Here is a 23085-nt window from a genome sequence, read left to right as displayed (position 1 = left end):
CCTTGAACTTGTGCTTGGTTACTTGTAACAACTACACGCCGAGTTAATCTTTTCTACTAGTGTTACTTCATACTCCACAGTGCTTTACAGACCCAAGTTCTTTAGCGAGAACCAACATGCACCCATTTGAGTAACTATAGACCAAGCTCATAATGGTTAATATAACTTTACTGAACATACAGTTCAAAATTAAAAACGTCCTGTCCCTAACCCTGACTAGAATAATGTAGTGGCCCAGGCATACCTTTGTAAGGTGAGTCCATAATAGCATTCTCCTTGGTTTGGATGACCTCCGCAATTCCCGGTTTCTTCAGCAGTGGCACAATTGTGCTCACCTATGAGGCTACAACTCTTGAATTCAACGGTACCCACATTCCCACGCTCCAGACCTTAGCAGTCACCATTTTTGTAGCATAGGTGGGCCGACTAGGACTAATAGCCTGTTAACTGAGCTGAAAACAAGTAACCCTTTCCCCAGCCTGGGCCGGCTGCTGGATAACTAAACTGCACACATTTCCAACCTGCCCACATGTATGAGGAGTTAGTCCACAGAAGATACCAGGATTACATTAGATATGCCTGGTCATTAAAGCTTGCTCAGAGGTGTCTGGTGGATGTCACATAAAATGAGCTCAGTGTCTCGTTTCTGCTTCTCATCTCTGTCTCCTGAGTTTTTGCCTCCATATGCATGCTTTTTAAAGGCAAGTGCTGCATTGTGATACTTATTCCATCGTCCTTGCAGACCCTGTCTCAACTTCCAGGGGTGCTTGGACAGGAACTGTGCAAGAGGCTCCCCTCATCATCTCAGGCCCTGCATACAGGTACGTGACAATACCAGTCTTTGCAGTATTCATATATCACCTGTTATTTCCCTTTGCATTTTGAACTGCTTAACTGCTTGTGTACTCTTGACCAATAATAAGGAAGATATGTATACTCACCTATTCTGAGAGCTATCTAGTTCAGTTACATGATCAGCTGTCAGGGGTGCTTTTCAGTGTAGAGCAGGGGTCTCCAATTGTTCTAAACAAAAGGCCAGTATACAGCCCTTCAAACTTTAGGGGGGGGCCAACTGTGGTCAGTGGGAGAAGAAAATGTCCTGGTGTCAGTGGGATTAAACAATGCACCGTGATTGATATCACAGAGATGAATAGTGTCCCATTGTTAGTGTCAGTGGAAGGAATAGTGCCCCATCAATGGTGTTAGTGAGAGGAATAGTGTCCCGTCATTGGTGTCAGAGGGAGGAATAGTGCCCCATCACTGGTATTAGTGGGAGGAATAGTGCCCCATCACTGGTATTAGTGGGAGGAATAGTACCCCATCGTTGGGTTACTGGGAGGAATAGTGCCCTCCATATCAGTGGAAGAAATTATGCCTCACTATTAGTGTCAGTGGAAAGAGTAGTGCCCCATCATCAGTGTCAGTGGGAGGAATAGTACCCCATTGCTAGTGTCAAAGGGAGATATAGTGCCCCATCACTGGTAGGAGGAATAGTGTGCCATAGTTGGGGTTAATAAGAGGACGAGTGCCCCATTGTCAGTGGCAGGAACTATGCTGCACTGTTGCTGACAGTGGGTGGAATAATCACCCAAGAGCCAGATAAAAGCAAGCAAAGGACCGCAGTTTGGAAACCACTGGTGTAGAGGATGGACAGTCGACAACGGATGCCCCATAGTAAGCCTATAGGTGATGTCCCCACAGAGGATCTGCAGCTGTTGTCAGCGATCTCTCTTCATCACTGAAGCTGGCTGCTGGGGAGATCATGTGACTGAACCGGAGCAGCCTCAGAATAGGTAAGTATAGACATCTTCCTTAGCTTATTTAGGAATAGCCTGGGCTTCCGCTTTAAGGGTTCCTTACATGCTTTACATACACTCTCATTATTATTATTATTATTATAAAGGATTTATATTGTGCTAACAGTTTGTGCAGTGCTTTACAACATGAGGGCAGACAGCACACTTACAGTACAAATCAATATAGGAGGGATCAGAGGGGTCTGCTCGTTAGAGCTTACAATCTAGAAGGGAGGGTCAAGTGGAAACAAAAGGTAATAACTGTAGGGGGTGAGCTGATGGAGAAAATGAAAAAACAGTTGTTGTTAGGTATGGGTAGGGTAGGCTTCTCTGAAGAGAAGGGTTTTCAGGGATCGTCTAAAAGCTAATAGAGTAGGAGATAAGCGGACAGATTGGGGTAGGGCATTCCATAGGATTGGAGAGGCTTTGGAAAAGTCCTGGAGGCGAGCATGGAAGGAGGTGATGAGGGAACTAGAGAGCAGAAGGTCTTGAGAGGAACGAAGAGAACGAGTAGGTTGTATTTAGAGACTAGACTAGTGATGTAGCTGGGGGCTAAATTGTGGATGGCTTTGTACATAGTTGTTAGCATTTTGAGTTTAATTATTTGGCCGAGCGGAAGCCAGTTGAGGCATTGACAGAGAGGGGTAGCAGAGACAGAGCGATTGGTAAGGTGGATGAGTGTGGCAGCAGCATTCAGGATTGAAGAGGTGATAGACTATGTAGAGGTATGCCAATGAGAAAGGAGTTGCAGTAGTCGAGGTGAGAGATGACCAGCCAGTGAATTAAGAGCTTTGTTGTGTCATTGGTTAGAAAGGGGCGTTTTTTGGAGATGTTGCGGAGGTTGAGGGAGCAGGATTTGGACAGTGATTGGATGTGGTGCTTAAAGGAGAGTTTAGAGTGCAGGACTACATCTAGAACCTTGGCATGTGGGGGTGGGCTTATAGTTGTACCATTGATTTTAACAGAGAGATCAGGGGAAGGGGCATACGGGGGAGGAAAAATTATAAGTTCGGTTTTGGATAGAATGAGTTTGAGGAAGTGGTGTGACATCCAGACTGATACATCTGAGGGAGAGAGCTGAGAGGTAGAGAAATAGATTTGGGTGTCGTCAGCGTAGAGGTGGTATTGGAAGCCATGGGAGGCTATCAGCTGACCCAGGGAGGAGGTGTAAATCCCAGTGATTCAGTTATGCAGCACGCTATCCTCTCCACAGAAATTCTAAAGCCCTAAGAAGCAGATGCTTCCAGTCTGGTGGTTAACCAGTCATAATCCCCCCCCCCCAAGGCCAAAACAGGCCTTACACTCCATCTCCAGCTTCTACCCGAACAACTCCTCCCCAGCTGGGCTGACCCTGAGTATTTTAGGGGGCCTGCCCCCTGCCAATCCAAGTTGGGGATTGATCAGGGCCCTCAGAATACTCCAGGCAGCTCCACCTTACCTCTCCTCCCATTCTTCTAGAAGGCACCAGAGCATTCGAGAAGAAGGGGAAAGGTCTCAGTCATGCTGCCTGTGAGTCATCCAGCTCTCCCTGAATTTCTGCCAATCCAGGAAACAAAAACAGACAGGCTTGGCTGCCAGCCAAGCCTGCACAAAAAGCCTTTCTACATTTCTAGCACTAGAGGGTGCTACAGAAAGAATACTAGTTTTAATTTTTTTAACCTTAAAGTGAATGTAAACCCACGCTCAATATTTACAAAGTACAGTGGAACCTTGGATTAAGAGCATAATCCGTTCCAGGAGAATGCTTGTAATCCAAAGCACTTGCATATCATAGCGAGTTTCCCCATAGAAGTCAATGGAAACAAAGATAATTCGTTCCGCATTGACTTCTATTGCATGCAATACCGCATGTGGCCAGAGGTGGGGGTGCTGGAGAGCCTTGGAAATACTCAGGGACAGCTCCGCTGAACTCGGAAAGGAGTGTTTACGAGTGATTCCAAGTATTTCCGAACGGCTCTGAACTGTTTCGAGTGTCACCGGCGCCCCCGCACCTCTGGCCAAATGCTGACTGACACCACATTAGCTTGAATTCTGCTCGTTTTGCGAGACAACACTTGCAAACTGAGTCAGAATTTTTAAAAACATTTGCTCGTCTTTCAAAACGCTTTTTAACCAAGGTTCCACTATAATGGAATACTAGTGATCTATATGTATATACATGCCGCCTGCATGTATCCCTACCTTTTAATTGTCACCCCCTTCTGAATTTGGAGCCCTGCAAAACTCTGGAATCGGTGGACAGGTCTATTTTCTGGCGCTCGGTGGGCGAAGTCATGAGGTCACCAGATTCCCCCCCCCCCACCTCTACATTCCCCTTGGCCAGGTAGCGTCACAAGGACGAACCTCACACCTGTAGAGTGAAGAAGAGCGCGCGCACAGCAGAAGGAGCTCATGGCCCCCTGTCATATACACTCCTACCTGCGCAGGTCATACACTCTGTGCCATAGACACACTCTGCTCTCATGCTAGTGCAATAGAAAAGGAAAGCAGATGTCAGTCACAGCAGTGGGGGAAGTGGCGGCACAGATTTCATTGTGTCGTTTTTTTATCTCAGTAAAAAAAAGACAAGAGGATTGCTCAGAGATGGGTTAATGTTTTGTGGCAAGACTGGGCACAGATGACTTGACATCCTCTACTCTACCAGGTAGAAGTCTTCATTAAAAAAGTTATTTTTGGATTTACATCCACTTTAAGCCTAAATCCAAACCGATTTTAAAAAAAGACCATTGTATGAAATGATGTAGTCCTTGTAGTGTAATTGCACTGAGGAAGCTGGTTATAATGGGCTCTTATGTCCTCTAAAGCAGGGGTCTCCAAACTTTCTAAACAATGGGCCAGATTACTGTCCTTCAGACTTAAGAGGGGGCAGACTATGGCAAGTAGAAAATATCCTGGTGCCAGTGGGAGAAAACAATGCCATATTTTTAGTGGGAAGAATAAGTGCCCCCATTGTTTGTGTCATTAGGAGGAATAGTGCCCCAAGGGCGGGATAAAGGCAAGCAAAAGTCACAGTTTGGAGACAACTGCTGTAGAGGGTGACTCACCTTGATTGCTTGACACTCTCTGGTACACTTTGTTTTTTTTTCCAATGTTTTAATGGGCTGCTTAGCTCAACTGATAATATGACAGACTATAATATAAAGAAAGACACAGTAGCAAAAGCGTGGAGCCCAGTTCTATAATCCACACTTAAGACAAATGTTTGGCTAAACTGTAGTCCTAGACTGACATGCAGCTAACGGACTACAGAGGCATAATGCATGCTAGAACTAGTTCTAGTTCCTAAAATGTCTAATTGACTGAAGAACTAAGTGTACTGTTGGCCGACGTTGGTGCACTCAGCGATTGGTAAAAAATATCCAGGTGTTTCACTACTGCCAATGTGTCAAATGATTCCTCAGGCTCTCACACTTTATCCTGTGTCTGTTCCTCTGGAATCTGAAAGCACAAAGTTTCTGTCTCTAATAATGGCACAGTGCCAGAGGGTCACTGCACCGTTTGGTGCGAACAGCTGCACTCAGAGTTTGCTGTTCGGGTTCCATCCCTAAGGGGAAGGGCAGTAGCATGCACAATTCAGAGGACCTTTCAGAATATAGTTGTACTCTCTACCTGGGAGTGTTATGTGGTAATTCTGGACAAGGGGGTCAATAAAGTGATAACTATAATATCAGGACATATGGTCCAGAACACCACAGGGGGTATATCCACATTAGAATCAGTAGCCAGTAACAGGTGCAGAAGCCATCAGTCTCACACCTCTGTTTCGATCTGTCTCTCTACTTGAGTGTTTTTTTGAGTGACTCTCTTCACTTCCCCTCCTCCTGCCACTCCTCCCAACCAGTCACAATCTTGCTATTCACGTTCATGCACACCAGCACTGGGTGAGGGAGTGCTAGGAACCGCTTAGGGGTTTCTGTATGCACATGTTTCCCTCCTCATTGGGCAGTGTGGGTCACATAGGAGGCCTACCCCGGGGTGGGTTCCTCTGACCTACACCAGGCACTTTGGTAAGAGTCACTACCTTACACATGATGTACCTTGACTTGAACAGCTGACTGAACACTAATAAACTCTCTTGAGGTATTTTACATCACTAGAATTACTCGTGCATTTAGGAGGGACATGCAGAGCCAATGCTCTCTCCACCTGTCCAGCGTATCACCGCTACCTCACGCTCTGTAACGGTATGGAGACCCACCGTGAACTTCACTTACATAGTTAGTCTGGTTGAAAAAAGACACAAGTCCATCTAGTTCAACCAATAAACTTAACGTTTCCTCTTCCGTACCTGTGTACAGGTTGAGGACCTCAGCGGTGCAGATCTGCTCCTGTTGCTATGGGAGACTTATCACTGCAGAAGGAGTGCTGACAACATCTTACTCACTGTAAAAGGCTATATCACATGCCACATGTACATGCTTACGATAGGCTGCTAGAGAAAGCTTTGTTACCCTTGGTAGCCACTTGTATATTCACACTGTATGAGCTCTTGTACCGTAATCTTCATACCCCAATGTGCTTAGTGACCCAGGCTGTAGACTATATGTGTCAGTTACTTGCATTACACCACTTAAGTAACTTCAGACCAGGCAAAGACAAAGTTTGAAAAAACGTAGGTCCCTTTCACGCGCAAACCCGATTGGACCATCCATTGCGCTCTATGGAGCAGCGGATATCAACATCTGATCCTATCCTGTCTGCTAAAAAACAGACGAATGTGGCATCTGTCTGGCAGATCGGATCTGATGGCTGTCAGAGGGAAACAGACAGGAGGTGCCCATAGAGGACAGTGGGCTGTGTTAAGCGTGGATCAGTGGAGAGATCCCCTGCTGAGCGTGGATTCGCTGGCAGCTACTGTGAAAGGAGCCTTACCGAAGAATACGTTAACACGGCAGTTCAACAAAAAGTGCAGTCTTTTCCTAACATCCCCAGTCCCTAACCCAGGCTTGTGGCTGCTCCAGCATACCTGCACAGAAAAGAACGTATTCTTAGCAGAGCCCATAATAGTAGTATCCAGGGTTGGCGTTTACAGGGCAGACTGCAAGTCCCAGCAGCTATTTCAGGCAGTAGCAGGGTTCTGTGCGCAGATGTGTTTTGGTTAGAGATGTGAAGGCCCGGAAAAAAAAAACGGAAAAATTCCAAAAAAAAAAATTTTTTTCTGTTTTTTTCCTGAAGGCTTTTTTGTTTTTTTCCCAAAAATTGGAAAAATTGAAAAAAGAAAAAAAAATAGTGGAATATTTTATTTTAACATGATGAATAAAATATTTTAAGACAGGGTGTTCAAATATTTTCCAAATCATTTCTAAAAAAAATGTATGATAAAAGATTATTCTAATTTCTGTGAGTGAGGACAAGCAAGTCCTAGGTAACAAACTGAACCCTCCAATGCAAGAACAGTATGCATTTCTTCCTTTAGGAGGTGCTGTGCTGCTATTGTAACAAGAAAAAGGTTTCAGTTTTGCTTTTGCATGTTAGTGGGTGTGTTTGGTTTGTTCTGCCCTCTTCACTAGGTCTCAAAAGCATTGGAAGAAAATACAGAGCAGAAAAAAGGACCTGAAAGTATATACTGTTCTGTCCACCAGATGTCTTGCTGATGTTTTATACTGGTTATTTGTACCTGTGTTGTTAAATTTACATGCAAATGTGTAATTTACTTAAGACAATCATATATGGTGTGCAGGCTCCATCTAGCGTTCCTTTTTGGTATTGCTGCAGTTCTGTTAATTGTTGTATGTGTAATAGGAAGTTGTCAGCAAGCAGGGAATTCTGGGTAGACAGGAAGTCCACCATTCTTTTTAACACATTGCAAGAAGCAAGTCATGTATTTCTCTATCTATTGCCATCACCCCTTAGAGAACTTAAAAAGTATGTTTTTATTATCTCATCTTGTACTGTATATCGTTGTTTATGCAATGTATGCTATATTGTATGCAATATTGTACTTATTGAAGTCTATTTCTGTTATTTTGTAGTTTCACCTGGCTTGTTCTAATAAAACTGAGATCAAAGAAATATGGTATCTACAGTTATTGGGATAAGTAGGTTTAGCTTTCTGCTCCTTGAGACAGAACAGTGAAATTTTTAAGCTGACCTCTGAAGGGAAGATAAGCCGACTTCGGAAGTCTGTACAGGCCGGGGCTAAGCAGTATCCATACAGTTGGAAGCCTTAAAGAAACAGGCCTGCGGCAGGCGAAGCAGGCAGCCACGCTACACAGAGATGCGCTCTGTCAAGCAGCAACGACACTAGAATGGTCTCTATACAGCAAGACCGCTTCTTCCCCGCAGCCATGTCTCACAGTGGGACATCTTCTTACAAAACACGTTCACGAGCAAGCTCATCTAAGTCATCTGTCGGAAAATGCAGCAGCTATCGCCCGTTCAAACGCTGAAGCAGCAAAAGCCAGGGCCGCATTCGCAGACCAAGAGTTGCAGATGAAAAAAGAAAAGGCCCGCCTTGATGCAGAAAAGGTGAGACGGGAGCAAGAGAGATAAGGAAAGAGTACGCTTAGAGCAAGAGAGAGAGAAGGAATGAGTACGCATGGAACGAGAGAGAGCGAGAAAGAGTACACATAGAACAAGAGAGAGAGAAGGAAAGAATACGCCTGGAAGAAGAGCTAGCCCAGCAGGAAGCATCACTGAAATTGCAGCAAGCTATCTTAGAAGCTAACATGGAGAAGCTGGCAGTAGAAAGAGATGCTGCCACCGCCCTTGCAGAAGCAGAAGCTGCCGTCTACGATGAGCCAACACTAGGCAGCAGCATACCGGGTCTAGAAGAGGATCAACAAGATTCTTCACAACGCACGTCAGATTATGTCTACCAGCACTGGGACCCAAGCAGCATCCCACAACAAGAAATCAAACATAACGTCAGTGAGTCACATCAAATAAAGCAACAACAAGATGACCTGGGACCCCAGCGCTACAAGCAAGAAAAATCTGACAGAGTTCCAGACTTTGCAGTTCCAACCAAACCTTCTACTCCACAAGGTACCCAGCCTTCATACAAGCATCAAACACCAGTCTTCACTCCAAAGGTGTATGCAATGAGCCGGTACGAACTGCCAATCTAAAGCAAGTTTGAACCCAGCGCGCCTAAAGAAGAGACTTTTACCAGGTATGCCTTTACACCGCACCACAATACACCAGCAGCCTACCCCAATGCCAATCAGGCTACTGTAGACTTTGCCAAGTTCCTGGCCAAAAGAGAGTTAGTTACCCAAGGACTTGTCAAATTTAGTGATCACCCTCAACACTACAGGGCATGGCGATCCACTTTCCAGTGTGTCATTCAAGGTCTAGATCTATCCTGCAGGGAACAGATAGAACTCCTTGTAAAGTGGCTTGGCAATGATTCTGCTGAACATGCCAAAAGGATCAGAGACAATAATATAAACCACCCTGAGATAGGCCTTACAAACATCTGGAACAGACTGGATAGATGTTATGGCTCACCAGAGGCTATAGAGAGTACACTGTTTAAAAGGATAGAAGACTTCCCAAAAATACCTAGCAGAGGTTACCAAAGACTCAGAGAATTCAGTAACCTGTGTATGGAGTTACAAGTTGCTAAAGCAGAAGGAGACTTACCTGGCCTTCCTTATCTTGATTCTGCTAGAGGTATTAACTCCTTAGCACAAAAACTTCCTTATGAGTTACACGAAAGATGGATTACTCATGGCTGTAACTACAAATGAAAACACAATGTGCCTTTTCCACCCTTTAGTGAGTTTGTGGACTTTGTAGACAGACAAGCAGGAATGAAAGATAACCCCAGCTTCATTTTTCCAGTGTCTTATACCACTTCTGGCCCTAAACAACTCAGAGCTCCAGTAGAAGTAACTAACATTTCTTCCCACAGATTTGCAGTCTCAGCCAGAGGATCAAGACAGAGACCCTACTAAGTTCTGCCCTCTACATAAGATGCCACATCCTCTTCTGGAATGCAGAGCCTACAGGACAAAGACCATCAAGGATCGTAAAGCTTTCCTCAAAGAGAACAACATCTGTTACAAGTGCTGCTCTTCGTCCACACACTTCGCCAAGGACTGTAAGGTCAGTGTCAAATGTACAGAATGTGACAGCACAGAGCACAACACAGCTCTACACCCAAGGCCTACTCCAAGAACTTTCTCACCTGTTCATAGGGACAAGGAGCAAGGCGAGGAGACCAAAGACTCTAGCACAGATGCAATAGCAATCACTTCACAGTGCACTGAAGTCTGCAAAGGAAGTACAGGTGGCAGATCCTGCTCTAAAATCTGTCTTGTGAGAGTTTATCCAAAAGGACGCAGAGACAAAGCAGTCAAGCTCTACGTCATCTTGGATGATCAGAGTAATAAGTCACTAGCTAGATCTATGTTTTTTGACATTCTAAACCTTAAAGGCCCCAGCAGCCCTTAATCCCTTAGGACTTGTGCAGGTACAGTGGAAACGGCAGAGAGAAGAGCTGACGGCCTACAAATTGAATCTATGGATGGTAAGACATGCCTGCCCTTACCGACCATAATAGAGTGCAACCAGATGCCAGACAACAGATCAGAGATCCCCACACCAGACGCAGCAGCTCACCAGACTCACTTGAGCCACATAGCACATCTCATACCAGAACTAGATGATCAGGCTCAGATAATCTTACTCCTAGGGAGAGATATCTTGCAAGTCCACAAAGTAAGAAAACTGATCAACGGTCCTAAAAATGCCCCATATGCCCAAAAACTGGATCTCGGGTGGGTCATTATAGGTGATGTTTGCCTGGGAGGTGCACACAAACCCACATCTGTTAATAACCTGCTCACTAGTACCCTCGAGAATGGTCGTCCTTCTCTTTTCCAACCCTGTCAAAATCACATCCTCATAAAGGAGCTACCACACAACAACCCTATACCTCTTCCCTTCCTAAGTCCCCTCTGTGACAGCAATACCTATGACAATGACCAAAGCGACTTAGGGAGCACAGTGTTCAGGAGAACAAAGGAAGACAACCAGGTAACAATGTCCATTGAGGATAGGCTCTTCTTAGAGGTTATGGAAAGGAGTATGGAGAAAGACGGGACTAATAGCTGGGTTGCACCTCTTCCCTTTAGACCACAAAGACGACGTTTGCCTAACAACAGAGAACTAGCATATAAACGTCTCACTTCCCTAAGACACAATCTTCAAAGGAAACCAGAGATAAAAGAACATTTCTTTTCCTTCATGGAGAAAATATTCCAGAATGGTCATGCTGACCCAAACCTCAGACTCAGAGGAATGCTGGTACTTACCTATATTTGGGGTCTATCACCCTAAGAAGCCAGGGCAGATTAGAGTGATGTTCGATTCCAGCGCCAACCATGAGGGTGTCTCTCTAAATGATGTCCTTCTCTCTGGCCCTGACCTTAACAGACTATTAGGAGTACTTCTTCGCTTTCGCAAAGATTCAGTCGCATTCATGGCAGACATACAACAAATGTTCTATTGCTTTCTTGTTAAAGAAGAACACCGTAACTTTCTGAGGTTTCTCTGGTTCAGGGACAACAACCCCTCTGGAGACATCACAGAATACCACATGATGGTGCACATATTTGGCAACAGTCCTTCCCCTGTAGTTGCTATATATGGCCTCAGACACTCTGCTAGAGAGGGAGAGTCAGAGTATGGGTCAGATGTCAGACAGTTTGTGGACAAGGATTTCTATGTAGACGATTGCTTGAAATCACTACCCACAAATGAAGCCGCAATCAGTCTCCTCAAAAGAACTCAGGCAATGCTTGCGTGTTCCAACTTAAGACTCCACAAGATTGCTTCCAACAGTAGAGACATTTTAGAAGCCTTTCCTGTCCAAGATCGTTCTAACGAGTTAAAGGACTTAGATCTAGGAACAGACTCACTTCCCATGCAACGCAGCCTTGGTTTGCTTTGGGACTTAAGATCTGACACATTTACTTTCCAAGTAAACACAGAAGAAAAACCTTTTACCCGTAGAGGTGTCCTGTCTACCATAAACAGCCTGTATGATCCCTTAGGCTTTGCAGCACCTGTCACCATCCAGGATAAAGCACTACTGAGAAACTTAACCTGTGAGTCGCTAAATTGGAACCACCCTCTCTCCACTGACAAGAAGAACCTATGGCTAGAGTGGAAGGACTCACTAACAGCTCTATCCAACCTTAAAATTCCACGACCATATGCTCCTCTGTCATCTGCAGATGTTCCGATGCAAAGACTTTGTGTGTTTTCGGATGCTTCTGTTAAAGCAATTGCTGCTGTAGCTTACCTGAAAACCATAGACACTAAAGGACCATGCCACATAGGGTTTGTAATGGGGAAAGCAAAACTTGCACCACTTCTCGAACACGTCATACCCAGGCTGGAAAAGCAAAACTGCACATGGATCTTGAACCCACCGCACTCTTCTCACATGGGAGGTGTTTGGGAGAGGATGATAGGCATAGCCCGCAGAATCCTTGACTCTATCTTCCTACAAGTAGGAACTGCAAGACTTACTCACGAATGTTTAGTGACATTTATGGCAGAGGTTACAGCTATCATTAACGCCAGACCTTTGACATCCATTTCAAGTGACTCTGAGGATCCAGTGGTCCTCACACCTGCCATGTTACTCACGCAAAAGACTAGTCTTGCCAGTGCTCCAGCTGGAGAGTTTTGTGAGAAGGACCTTTACAAACGTCAATAGAGACAAGTACAAACCCTTGCCAATACCTTCTGGAACCGGTGGAGGGAACAATATATATCTACTCTACAAGTAAGGAGAAAGCGGCACACTGAAAAGCCTAATCTTAAACCTGGTGATGTTGTGCTCATGAAAAATTGCCAGGCACTAAGGAATATGTGGCCTTTAGGTTTGATCACCAAAGTACTGCCAAGCAAGGATAATCGTGTCCGTAAGGTCGAGGTCAAGATCTTTCAACAGAATGATGTTAAAGTATGCTTGAGACGAGTGACCGAACTTATTCTGTTGCTTCCTACGGAGGATTCTGTTAGTGACATCACTTGATGTCAGGCGGGGAGTGTTCTGTCCACCAGATGTCTTGCTGATGTTTTATACTGGTTATTTGTACCCTTGTTGTTAAATTTACATGCAAATGTGTAATTTACTTAAGACAATCATATATGGTGTGCAGGCTCCATCTAGCGTTCCTTTTTGGTATTGCTGCAGTTCTGTTAATTGTATGTGTAATAGGAAGTTGTCAGCAAGCAGGGAATTCTGGGTAGATAGGAAGTCAACCATCCACCATTCTTTTCAACACATTGCAAGAAGCAAGTCATGTATTTCTCTATTGCCATCACCCCTTAGAGAACTTAAAAAGTAAGTTTTTATTATCTCATCTTGTACTGTATATCGTTGTTTATGCAATGTATGCTGTATTGTATGCAATATTGTACTTATTGAAGTCTATTTCTGTTATTTTTTAGTTTCACCTGGCTTGTTCTAATAAAACCGACATCAAAGAAATATGGTATCTACAGTTATTGGGATGAGAAGGTTTAGCTTTCTGCTCCTTGAGACAGAACATATACTTAATTAAAAAAGGTAAGAGTTTACATTTATCTGATTCTGAATCCAGAAAACGGAATCATTTAGCTACATTAGTTTATCTTTATAAACTATTGTGTAAATAATAATTTAATTACCAGTAATCTGGTTCTTCCCCCAACCCCACACACAGCCATAGATTAGTGTCTTCTGGCAAAGTAGTCATTTTTTCTTGTTTTTATTTCCTATTCCCCTCAGAAAAATGGTGAGACCAACATCTAGCATATGGAGGCATTTTCACATTACAAGTTCTTCTGAAAAGAAAAATGTGATTTGCAAATATTGTCAGATGAAATATGCATTTCCAAATGCTACCAGGATGACAAAACACATTATTGTATGTAACATGTCCTGTAGATATTAAAAAATCCTTCATGAATCGAAGTGAAGAGGACAACAATGATGACAATGCACATAGTTTTTCTCAACGTTCACGTAATAGAATGACTTTCAATCGTAAAAAGATAAAAAAAGTGCTAATGTAGCATTTTTTTCAATTTTTCCGAAAATTTCCGTTTCCCCCCCCCCAAAAAAAACAGAAAAAAAACAGGTTTTTTTCCAAGCTTCAAAATTTCCGGACATTTTACATCTCTAGTCTTGGTTGACATCCCGGCATTGGCATCTTCAATAGGACAACAGGTAAACGGTAAGAGTAGCAACCTTAGACATTCATTAGCTCTTGGCCCTCAGCTCTTTATGTATGGACCACTGTCCTTTTTTTAATGCATGGAATCAGTGGGTCTGACCCAGGAAAGCCCGCCAAGAAAAGAACCCGGAAACACAATCAACCCCAACCTTCCCAACTGGGGCAGTGTTAACTACTACCTGCCTACATGCTGACAGTTAACATTCTGACAGGAGGAAAGAGCTAAATGATGGCCTAATGTGTTGTTGCTTCAATGTCCAATCAGCAGGTTGTGAGTGGGTAAGTGACACTACTGTAGACTTTAACTTTAACAGAGAAAGTAGCATCAACCTCCTGTCTGTGCTGTCAATGACAGAGGGATAGAAATCACAAACATAGCTGGATAGAATAACAATTTGGCAGGTAAGACAGTACATACTGTAAATGTGTGTGACTATGGTGTATTTGGTTGTTTGCCTGGAGTTCAGTATATTCTTTTTAAAGTGTGAATGCCTGTGATTTAATGTAAGTGTAGTGTAGCACTACCTCTGTAGGAGGCTATTGTGCCGGGCCCCCACTGCTGCACAGCCAGTCACACAGCATTTCCTTCATGAACTCCAATGCAGGAACCAGTCATTGGCTTGTTTTTAATGTTTTATTAGTTGATAACTTGGATGGGATAGGGAATTATGGGATGCCCAACTTGAATAAATATCCACAACTATAAACAGCATGCACAATGCCTCCCTATTTACAAAAGTCCACTTTTCCTTTCTCCTGCACAAACTTGTTTTTTTCAGCAAAGCACCTGCTGCTCACTCCTTTGGGAACTAACAGTTTTTTGTTAGCTCAGCAGAGGCCCATTACAGGTAGGAACTCTCAATCCCTTGACAAAGTAGTGCAGTGAGCAAACGGCATGACATTCCTCGGCTTCCCTTGTGGCCACTGATCACACCTCCACTTGCTTGCAGAAATTGCTAGCCCACCTGGCTGCCTCCATCCACTCCTGGCTGATTTTCCTCCCCAGTCCTCCTGACGGCATTTCTGCCCCAGTCCTGCCCGATTGGCACATTTCCATGGAAATTCCCCAGGGCAAGGATGAAGACTAAGTCCACCGCTGTCTTCCGAGAGCACTGTTACAGCTGACAGTCTTTTCCCCTTCTGTTGGCCCTGCACAGTGCTGATCTCTACTCACTGTCTGTACTTTAATCTGACCCACAGCCTCTCCTGAAGGTTCTCCTCCAACTGCCTCCTGTGGTGGGATCCTTCTAGGCCAGCTCCCCAGCAGGGGGTTCCCTCAAGGGCCACTAACAGCCTCTGCTCAGCACTCCATCTCCACCTTCCACCCGACTCCCCTGATGGAATGGCCCATGTCTATTTATTGGGTTGTCTCTGCACCCTGCCAGCCTACTTCTGGGGATCGGCTATTGGTCTCCTGCAAGGAATTTGGCTTGTTCAGTGCTGCAATTGATCTCCTAAAATCTAGAGATCATGGATTTCTGTTAGGCTATATTTTACTCGCTACATGTGTGGATTACAGTATCACTGGATTTGTTTCAGTCATCAGTTGATTCATTCACTGGTCCTTCTGAGAGGAAACGTTTTGGACAATGCTTTGGACTTTATAAAGTGTTTCACTAACACCTATTATATATTTTTTTTTCCAGTTAGAGTTTTGATCACATTTGAACCCATTCATTCATATAATTTAATGATCGCTCAATTTTTTTATCACCTTCGTTTGTATGTTGTATACAGTCTTGTATTACATTACCATATATTTTGTCTTTCTTCTGACATTTTAAGCACTGCAGTCTACTTTTATATATTTTTCACCTTTATTTCTGAGCGCAAGGTTTATTTGTATTTAACCCTCTATCATATATTTTGGTCCTGTATAAATCTTTCCTGTTTCTGGAGTGAAATATTTAACTTACTCTCTGATATCACAGGTGTCCTTTCTAAGCCAAATCCTGCACTAGAAATTCTAAACTTACAAATTGATGACTTACACCCACCATTATGCACATTGACTACCCACATACTAATAGCTGCAAGAACAGTGACAGCCAAACATTGGAGAGCAGATCAGGCTCCTAATAAATCTGAAGTTTTTTTAGTCCAGCTGAACTACTCACATGAAAAATCCTTATCTCTTAGAACTGGTAAAAGCCAGCGTTTTGAGGCAGTATGGAAACTGTGAACAGACTGGTGTACCCTTCGAGATTAGTACAACTCCTCTTGAGTGTGTGTCCCTGAGATTTTCTTTATTGCTGTTTATTAATTCATCTTCATAATATCCTTGTTTGATGTAAAAATCAACGGTGTTTAAGAATGGACCCCCTATCCATGCGTCCGGCCCCCTAATCTACATGCAGGGCGCCAGATGCACGGATTCCAATGGGGGGGTTTAGAAGCACATGATTAGAGCCAGAAGTTCTAATAGGCTTCAAAAAAGGGTGGGCTTGGGGCGCAGAGTACTGCACTCCGAGCCCACCCAGTTGTGTGACAATTGTGAATGAATATTTGCTATTCTCACACTGATCCACCTTCAGGCCAATCAGGAAGTGGGTTCTGAGTCTCATCACCCGATTGGCTGAAAGCACAGGCTATCCTATTGGATGCCTAGGAGGAGGAGGGAGGAGACGCACAGCAGAATCCGTCGTGATGCAGAGGAGGAGGAGGAGACGCCCGCTGCCCATCGCCCCTAGGAGCACTGCCCACCCGGAACCTAGATGGGGTAAGTGAGGGGCTGGATGACCGACCGCCATATGGATGACCCAACTGAGCAGGAGTGGGGGGTGCCGTCAGTTTGCCACCCCCCCCCAAAAAAAAAACACACCAGTCGCCACTGCACACATGCAGAGTGATTGTGGTACTGACCCACTTGAATGGGTCGGGTTTCGAATCAGTGCTGCTTGCTGGACATGATGGGGGAGGGGGTTATTTTTGCTGCTACTTAGATGCTTACAAATTTAAATTTTAACATGACATGCAGAGTTTGAGGAGGATCCTGATGGAGATGCAACTTTGAAATGCGTGGGGTGGGGCGTGACCTCACCATGAATACTACACAAGGCACGTTGCAAGAGGCTGCTGGCACCCTGCATATTGGGAGGAGGGTGAGATCTGATACAATTTCTTCATAACTTGCTGCATTAGAGCAGTGAATGTATATTATAGTTTAATACAGCTTAGGCACTTGTTTAATGTGAGTTTTCAGTTTTAAATGGTTTACTTTTTTTAATAAAGCAAAAAAAAAACAATGAAAATAACACTGCATTTTGTTTTTTTGGAATTTCTTTGCATACTGCAGCTTCGTGGGGATGTGATACCAGTGTACCCATTTGAGAACAATGCTTATTTGACCTTCCTAAGATTTGAAGCTCACAACTGTTGGTGGGTGTTTTCAATTGATTGAGGTGCACAAGGTGAACATCATTGGGTGCTTTTCAATAAAGAAGATGATGATCTTTATATCTGGATTTAGCCATGAACGTTACACTATATTGATATTATATAGATATATATATATATATATATATATATATTGTTGCCATTGTTTGTGCAGCTTTTTCTTTCCGGGGGGGGGGGGGATGGGGCGCGCAACGAGTGCACGTTGTTTGGTTGCGTTTATTTAGTGGTAAATAGCTTGTCTCAACCCTCTTAAAGCAGTAGTAAACCACTGGTGGTCAAAATTTTTTTCCTGCGAGGCACTGTCATCATGTGCTAGTATTCATCGCATACAAGCAAATGTGAGAGATGACATCACTGAGGGAGCTAGAGAGGAGGTGGAATCCTTATGGGTAGAGCTCCAAAGGGATGAAGCTAAGGGGAATATAATACTGGGAGTATGCTATAGGCCCCCTAACCTGAGGGAGGAAGTGGAGACGGATCTCCTATCACAAATTGGATTAGCAGCAAGGATGGGAAGTGTTATCATAATGGGGGATTTTAATTATCCAGACATAGGCTGGGCGGAGGGAACCGCGCATTCATTTAAGGCTCGCCAGTTCCTTAATGTCTTGCAGGACAATTTTATAGGTCAGATGGTAGACGCACCAGCTAGAAATAAAACATTACTGGATTATTCTCTCTGGAGAAGAGACGCTTGAGAGGGGATATGATTTCAATTTACAAATACTGTACTGGTGACTCCACAATAGGGATAAAACTTTTTCGCAGAAGAGAGTTTAATAAGACTCGTGGCCACTCATTACAATTAGAAGAAAAGAGGTTTAACCTTAAACTACGTAGAGGGTTCTTTACTGTAAGAGCGGCAAGGATGTGGAATTCCCTTCCACAGGCGGTGATCTCAGCGGGGAGCATTGATAGCTTCAAGAAACTATTAGATAATCACCTGAATGACCGCAACATACAGGGATATACAATGTAATACTGACACATAATCACACACATAGGTTGGACTTGATGGATTTGTGTCTTTTTTCAACCTCACCTACTATGTAACTAGCACATTATGAGAAACTTACCTTTGAGCAAAGCACTCTAGCACCACAATGTCACTGATGAGACTGACATCTTCCCCTGGTCTTCCTTCCGGGTTTGCGGCCTCTGGCTACATGAGTTGCCGGGGGTGTGATGACGTCACATGCGCGGGAGCTGCCTTTTCTGGGACATGGGCTATGAAAGTCAGGCAAATTAAGCTGGATCTTCAGTGTGCATGCGCCGATGATTTAATTAGCTGCATGCACTCTAAATATCTCCAAAACTAAATTTAGAAGATATTCACTGTACCTACAGATAAGCTTTGTTTTAGGCTTAACTGTAAGTACAAGTGGTAGTACACAGTTTACTACCACTTTAACTGCAACTTTTGCTGGAAAGCTTGGTCTGTTAAATCAAGTTGAAAAGGAACAGAGTTACTTTCTAAATCCCCAGGTGAAAATAAAAGTTAAAAATAAAAATAAATAAAATTAAAATTAAAACAAATGCAGCGGCCACATTTAAAGTGTTACTGCATTCACTATATCTGGTCTCCCACGGTACAAAGTTATAGAAATGCAATTATTTTAGTAAATATAAACTGCTAAATACCTTTTTTTATCAGCAGTATATAGCAGTCTTGTATCTTCTATCAGTGTCCGGTTGTGCACTGGTTAAAGCTTGTAGGAGGAGTTTTCATTCTCCCCTGACTGTCCTATGAGGCTGCACGACCCCTGACCTTCTGTCTGGACAGTGCTGATTGGCCTGTGCCGATCACATGCACCCTCCTAAGAAAAAAAAAACTCTCTAGTAATACACACCAAACTGAGCAGAGTGCCTCCAAGGCTCTGTACTTTCAGGAGATGGATTGGGGACTGTGGAAGAAAGGGAGTATCAGAGAAGACAGGATCAAACAGCCTTTTTACCCAATGCAGAGGCTTAACCCCTTAGGTCACACAGTGATCATAACATGCATGCTTTACTGCATATACAGACTGATTTCACTGTTGTGGGTTTAGTAACTCTTTAAGTATTGGTAAACTGCAATATAAAAAAAAATGGGTTTAATTCTATTTAAATATACAGAAATATAAATTGTGATTTACATTCATTTTAAACAAGCAATTGGTCTGAAACTGTGTTTAAAATTTTAAACAATGTACACATTATCTCATTACCCTTCCAGTCAGCGTAATGTAGATAGGCTGACAACGCTCCAACAGTGCCATTCAATAGAGGAACAGCATTGTCACCCGAATACGAGCACTCTTGTTATGGGCCTCTAGTCTCCATATATAAATGGGAAGTCCAGATCAGTTCAACTGTTCAGGTACCGAGAGCGGAGGAAGTCATGTGACGGCTGGAATGGGAGAAAATACGTTTTTCTGGGGCCAGTTGAAATTTGAACAAATTAATGTGCAGCCTATATGTATACAGAACAACTTTTTAGATTATTGCTGTTAGACTTTTTATATCAACTTTAACATACATCAATTAGATTGTGAGCTCTTTGGTCAGCATACATGCTCATTTCCGAGCGAATCGTTCTACCAAAGCCGTTGAATTATTCGGACCTCTATCAGTTCACCGCTTTTCCTATTATCTTTTGCTCTTCCACTAACTGTGATTCTGCTTCTACTATCTTCTTCTTTCCTCTCTATCTTTTCCAGTTTATCTATGCTGCTCATTTCCTTACTCCATTCCTCCATCTTATCTCCCATTTTTTTTTTTTTTACACTTTCTCTCCTTCCAACTTTTTTGCCGCTCATGTCTCTCCCATGTCTATAGTGCCTGGGGAACAGCGATATGAGGAGGGGGCTGTCCATGCATTATAAAGGTATTAGGAAGCTCCTAAGCTTGATCCCACAGCTCCACATTTTCAAAGCCCCATTAGCATATATTGAGCTGGCTTCTGACAGTCTGAGCTGCTGGCATTCCAGTCTGTGAGATGAATTGCTTAGGGTTCCCTGGTTGGCAGATCAGCAGTAGAGCTCAGTCTGGGGTGGGGGGGGGGAGCTCTCCTCTGGCTCCTTTCTTCTTAAACTCATAACACCTGTTGTCTCTTCTGATACTTAATGTGTCTGGATGTCTAAAGGTGCCACCTAGTGACATATGGGTCTTCTGACAGCAGGACGCAGATGCCAGGACAACGAAGGAGAAGGTCAAATGCGCTGCAAGTGTTCACAGCTCATTCTGTATAGATTGAGTTGCATCAGCCAGCCGTGTATTCTATTCCAGTAAAAAAGATCGTCTTGTACTTGTTTTTATTTACAGCTCAACAAATATTATTGACCCATCTTAATGTGCTTCTGTGTCCCGAACATACATCCCCAAACAAAAGGTATGTCTGCAGAAAGCGTCAAAGCTGTTCAATTAATGGCACACTTGGCTGCTCGCACAGAAATCAAACCGGTTTATTTCCCTTTATCAGCACTCCCCTCGCAAGATTGCAAGGAGCGGAGATTAGCGGTAAGGAGAAGAGAAGAGGTGCTTGCAAGCCTGGATGGCTTTGGGAGCTCACCTGTTACAGTTTAAAGCGGAACCTTACCATAACAGTTTGATAACAATTAATGTTATTTAACAAAAGAACATACAATTCCACATTAATAATTATACTACCAAAATTAGTGTGTGCTGTAAATTGCCTCCAGCATTGCTCCTGCTTCTTCTTGCCGGAGGCTGCCACTAGACTAGGGCAGTCACTTCCCTACTGAGAACTCTCCCCCTCTTCTTGGTCTCGAAAACTGTCACTTTCTGTAATTAAATTATGTACATTTCCAGCCTTAATTGTATGTCTTGGCTTAGCTAGAGACAAAAAAAATAAATCTGACGGGGTTATAACCCTCCTTTACTCTATCCAAAATGAAGAAAACATTTTTGCCTATAGTTCTACTTTATCTACTATGTGTGGGTGAAAAACTGGGTGGTGGTGGTGATTTCAAAGAGACCACGTGAGGCAATGTCTTCAAAATTCATGACATGTGAAGGACCTAACCCATAGTCACTTAACCCACCCGTTATACATAAATCGAACCCCTCAAAATCCCCCCACAAATGACGTGACAAGAGTAAATGACCTTGACGGCCTTTTTATTAACAAATGCCATAAAATTAAATAACATTTTAATTAACTCTTAACCAACTTTTTATGCACTTTTTTGGGGTCTTTGAGGGGAACAACACACCACTGGTCACTGCGACTAACTTCTTTTAAATTTTAGGCCTCCAGTCGCAAGCCCCCCAATTCAGAGACGGTACTCAACCTTCGCAGTGACCTACCTTTTACCCCTTCCTGGTTAACCCCTCGTTAACCGGAAGGTACCTGAGAACCCCATATCACAGATGGGTACCAACCATGTTATATACATATAACATCCTTCTCCTCCAAAGACCCAACCACTGGCGGGCTGTCCTGACAGCACCCCATTTCAATTAACCAGAACTCGGGAGGGTGGGGGGAATCTTCTCTTCCGCTGTTCACTATTGACGTCACTCCCCTCCCTCCTAACTTACTGACCCGAGCGCCTCCCCTGCTCCGGCCACTCCCCTTTTTTTAAAGGGGACAACTTTTCCTTTTTAAAAGCATGACTGTGCTGTCCACATATGTCATGCCGTCCCTGCGTTAATTATTTTCTTTCCTTCTACTCTGGGACTCTCTTTACACAAAACTCCCAGAAGACTACAGCAATGTGATAATCCAATTATCTATCTGTACATTAAAGCAGTTTACACTTCCGTAACAAGACAATCGGTATGCAGAATTTTAAAACTGCAATGTGACCAAAGAGTTCTTCTGTTATAAAGTGGCCTCACAATAGTGCTGTGTTGGTGATACAGGACACACAAATGCGTCTGTCTAGATGCAGGTTAGAACAGGGTCCTTCGTCAAACTTGCAGCAGTCTCCAGGGGTATTCTGGACAATTCCTACACTGTCCCCTACCCAACCCTACACTTGTTCTATCTTCCCACTGAGTACTCTGTCTCTAGCTAGTTATTTCCCAGTTCCCACATTGTGGGTCCTCCAGACTGACCTAGTAGGTATATATGCTGTATATAGAGCCACTCTTGGTCCAATATGGCTGCCTAAATCTCAGGAGAAGTCTGTGTCCATTCACACATCAGATGCCTGCAAGGGAGCCAAGTACAGAGGACAAGCCTGTCCTTTGTAAAGATCCCTTAGCACCAGAAGTAAGCACATGATTGCTACATTTTTTCTGGCACTAATCAGGAAGCGAGTAGGCGATTGCTGAACTGCCACCTCACTCTCAGTGCTGTCTCCCGCTCCAGCGGTATCCCAGCAGCACCGTGCTACGTGTGGATTGTGGTAAATATTACAAAGAAAACAACCTAAACAATATGATCTGGTGATTTTTTTTATACAGACATTCCTTTTGTTTGGGGTGGTAATGACTATGGTAGGACAGAGGCACACTCCACCTTACCACTACAACTCCCTTTACTTGTTATACCAGATAGTAAATAATGCAAGTACGGCCGACAATGTCGGACCATACAATGAGCCAGGGCAGGACTTAGGGTGGTTGGGGCCCCTGGGCTTGAGTCACTTTCGGGCCCTACCTTCTATACATTACTTTAAACCTTTAGTTTTCTTTTAAGCGCACCACTCTGATACCGTTTGTCCGCCATTACATCACTGTCTAACGCAGACAGGTTTTCTCAA

The 23085-nt window shown here is 43.7% G+C and overlaps 1 long non-coding RNA gene across 2 annotated transcripts in view; it reads left to right on the top strand.

Moving 5' to 3' along the window:
- The window catches only part of LOC141108653 (uncharacterized), a 385958-nt gene that overhangs the window by 254777 nt on the left and 108096 nt on the right, over positions 1 to 23085 (top strand). For both annotated transcript variants that reach the window (XR_012236103.1, XR_012236104.1), the window contains exons 2-5: positions 743 to 821; positions 7769 to 8910; positions 9655 to 9848; positions 13212 to 13329. This is a non-coding gene — a long non-coding RNA (uncharacterized lncRNA). The remainder of the gene's footprint in view (positions 1 to 742; positions 822 to 7768; positions 8911 to 9654; positions 9849 to 13211; positions 13330 to 23085) is intronic.

Source organism: Aquarana catesbeiana, linkage group LG09, assembly GCF_042186555.1.
Source record: "Aquarana catesbeiana isolate 2022-GZ linkage group LG09, ASM4218655v1, whole genome shotgun sequence".
NCBI classification, from domain to species: Eukaryota; Metazoa; Chordata; class Amphibia; order Anura; family Ranidae; genus Aquarana; species Aquarana catesbeiana.
This window is presented reverse-complemented; position numbering and strand designations above follow the sequence as displayed.